Source organism: Portunus trituberculatus, chromosome 3 (genome assembly GCF_017591435.1).
Source record: "Portunus trituberculatus isolate SZX2019 chromosome 3, ASM1759143v1, whole genome shotgun sequence".
Classification (NCBI taxonomy): Eukaryota; Metazoa; Arthropoda; class Malacostraca; order Decapoda; family Portunidae; genus Portunus; species Portunus trituberculatus.
Window position 1 is genome coordinate 691,396 of NC_059257.1, and position 4,143 is coordinate 695,538.

Genomic DNA, 4,143 nt, shown 5'->3' on the forward strand with positions numbered 1-4,143 from the left:
TGTGCTGCTTCACAAACAGTCAAGAGTTCGCAGTTCCCCATGATGAGAGAAGCAAGAGCACAGGGAAAGATTGCCTTCTTCCGCCATACAAAACTGATAATACGGGAGAGAACCACAGATAATGCTACCAGACAGAACCAACCACCAGTGACGGAGGAGGGTGACAGTCGGGTGGGCGCTGCTGGGCCTGCTGATGTTGCTGGCAGGGTTACCCACTCTCAGGTGGCGGGTGTGTGGTCGGGTGGTGCTGGGCGGGAAGGTGCTTCGCCGTCCCTTCCCATGTCACGCCCGGACACTTCCCGCACTCAGTCTCCTGCTGCGCCTACTGCCTCGTCACAACGTAATGCCCCCAAGAAGACCGGTTTAAGGAGTACTAGCATGAGAAAGTAATGGCTTATAGATGACCGAACTCTTCTAATGGTAAAGATTCTAGTTCACTCTAGTTCACGGACGTACAATATCATTTTCCTTTTCTAATCTAAATGATAGTGATTTTATAAATGTTATCCAAGCTGATGCTCATATGTACCCGTTAAGCGTAAATAATTCATTAACATTTTGTAACAGTGACAGACTTAACAAATCACAGTGTTGATCACTTAAATGAAACATTATTACCACAACCAGTATGTGACTACATTTTCTACAATAGTGAAATGCATCAAAATTTTCCTAGTAATAGTTTAAAGATACTTTCTTATAACATAAGCAGTGTTCCTCAGCATTTAGAGTCCTTTTTTGACCAATGCTTAGATATCTCTGATATTCAAATTGATATTATTGGATAATGTGAAACCCGTCTTAATGACAGTATTTGTAATTTATATAAACTGGATAATTATTCTTCATTTTTTCAGAATAAATCAACACAGGGTGGAGGTCTCTGTATATATCTACGTAATAATTTTCAAGGTGTAAAAATTACCAATATTTGCTTACAATTACCGCACATAGAATCTTTATTTATTGAAATTTTTAAACCCATTAAGTGTACCATTGGCATTATCTACAGACCACCTAATTCATCTTTTTATGATTTTATTGAAACTATGGAAAGTATCTTAGAATCATTATCCGGTTTTAAATCAGATTGTCATATAATCGGTGATTATAACATTAATTTACTAAATAAGAATGACAATGTCATCAATTACACAAACTTATTCTACTCGTATAGCCTTTTTTTTTCAAACAATTATAAAACCAACAAGAGTCACTAATAAATCTGCAACATTAATTGATCATGTTTGGACAAATAACATGAAAAATTATATGAAAAGTGGTATCTTATATACGTCATTAAGTGACCATTTCCCTGTGTTCAGTTTATTTTCAATACCCACTCATAATAATTCGTCTTATATACACCTAACAAAAAGAAAATATGATGATGATAAAATCAAATCTTTCAAAGATGATTTAAAACAGCATAACTGGATCACAGAACTTGAAAATACTGAAGTGGCTGATAAATTTTTAAGCCTTTATAATAATCGCTTCCCAATAAAATCATTTGCTATGAAAGAGAAACATTATGGAAAGCCTTATATAACACCAGGAATTAAAAAAAATCAATAAAGCATCGAAACAAATTACAGAAATTGCATGCTAAGTGGCCACTAACTTATGGCAAACAATTTAAGAATTATAGAAACATGTTAACTACAATAATTAGAACAGCCAAGGAAAATTACTTGAAGTCGAAAATAAATCATGAATCAGGTGATTCTAAAAAGACTTGGAAAACTGTTAATTCTATATTGGCTATACATGAACTTACCCAAAACATCTATAAAACATTAGATAATAAGCAGTATCAAATCACAGTTCTTTGTGATTTAAGTAAAGCTTTGACACTGTATCACGCAATATTTTGCTACAAAATTAAATAATTATGGTGTTCGGGGGAAAGCAAATGATTTTTGGAGAAGCTATTTGAGTTTCAGAAACCAATACACAGTATACAATAATGATTCATCTTCTTTTAAACAAGTCCACTATGGGGTTCCACAGGGGTCAATTCTGGGGCCATTGCTATTTTTAATATATATAAACGATATGGTACGTATTAGTTCAAAATTAAAATTTTTGTTGTTTGCTGATACCACAATATTTATTCAAGGACAAAATATTAATGAAATGATAATTACACTCAATAGTGAATTGATAAAGTTATCAAATTGGCTAAAAAGCAATCAACTGACAATTAATGTCTCTAAAACATTTTACATGGTATCAAGTCGCACAAATATTGATTTAGATAACATAAATATTAAGATAGAAGATAATGCAATCAACAGAGTAAGTCATATAACATTTTTGGGAGTAATCATTGATGAAAGGTTGTCATGGAAGCCACATATCTTGAGTGTATGTACTAGAATATCACAAATGACGGGAGTTTTATATTTGTTTCTGATTGGGGCAGAGAAAACCTGGTTTTGTTCAATGCCTCAAAAACTCAATTTCTACAACTATCTACTCGACATAACCTTCCAGACAACTATCCTCTCTTCTTCAATAACACTCAACTTCCCCTCTCCTCTACATTAAACACACTCGGTCTATCCTTCACTAAAAATCTAAACTGGAAATTTCACATCTCTACTCTTGCTAAATCAGCTTCCAAGAAGTTAGGTGTCCTATGGCGTCTTCGTCCATTTTTCTCTCCCTCCCAGCTGCTTGCTCTGTACAAGGGCCTTATCCGCCCGTGTATGGAATATGGCTCTCATGTCTGGGGGGGATCCACACACACAGCTTTACTAAACAGGGTGGAATCTAAAGCTTTTCGTCTTATCAACTCTTCTCCTCTAACTGACTGTCTTGATTCTTTAAGTCACCGCCGCAATGTTGCATCTTTATCTGTCTTCTACCGCTGTTTTCATGCTGTCTGCTCTTCTGAACTTGCTAACTGCATGCCTTCCTCCTGCCCTCGCTGCACAAGACTCTCTACTTCTTCTCATCCCTATTCTGTCCATCTTCCTAATGCAAGAGTTAACCAGTATCTTCACTCCTTCATTCCCTACACTGGTAAACTCTGGAACTCTCTACCTGTGTCTGTATTTCCACCTGCCTATGACTTAAACTCTTTCAAAAGAGGAGTGTCAAGACACCTCTTACGTTAACTGGACCCTCCTTTTAGATTTTTTTGTTTTTTCTCTTTATACTATTCCTCTTAACAGGGCCTGGCAACCAGCGGGATTTTTTTTTTTCCAACTTTGTTTTCCCTTGGCCAGTGCCCTTGTAATGTAAAAAAAAAAAAAAAAAAAAGGATACGAAATTGCTTGCCCTCAGAGAGTATCAGAATGGTGTACCTTTCCATTGTTTGTCTTCATCTATTGTATCCATTGTTTATCTTCATCTATTGTATTGTTCTGCTATATGGGGAGGCGCATTTAAAACACTTATAGACTATTTATTTACTGCTCAAAAGAAAATTATACGAATCATGTATTTTAAGTCAAAACTGGAACATACAAACCCTCTCTTTCATGATCATAAACTTATAAAACTCCCGGATATTATTCTTTTACAAACTTGTATATTTGTGTTCAAATCTTTATACACTTTTCCTGTAAACACTACTTTTGAGTTTTCCTCACATAATATTAACACAAGAAGACCAATGGATTTAAAGATACCCCAGTGTAGAACTGTTCATGACCAACGAAGTGTTAGTGTGAGAAGCGTGTGGAATTGGAATAACCTTCATCAAGACATTAAATCCATAAATTCTATTAATTTATTTAGAACAAAATAAAATCTTCTATATTTGTTAAATATGAAGGCTGAATTACATAATGATTACGTTTACATGATTGTGTGCACATGATGATATATCAAATTTGTTTGTAATGTATGCGTATATATGAAGTATTTATGTATACATGTTAACATCTATGTAGTTAAGTACGGAGGCGTCTATAGATGTGTATTTCCATGCATATACTTATGGGTATGAGTGTGTGTTGGTAGATTTGTATAGCATACCCATATATCCGTACTTTATGCGGATATATGGATATGGTTGTTTGTGTTTCTTTATATATTCAGATAATTAGTTTATCATTAACTATTTTCATAATATGTATATGTAGACTATGTATGTAATTTTATATATGTAGAATGTGTGTGTGTGTGTGT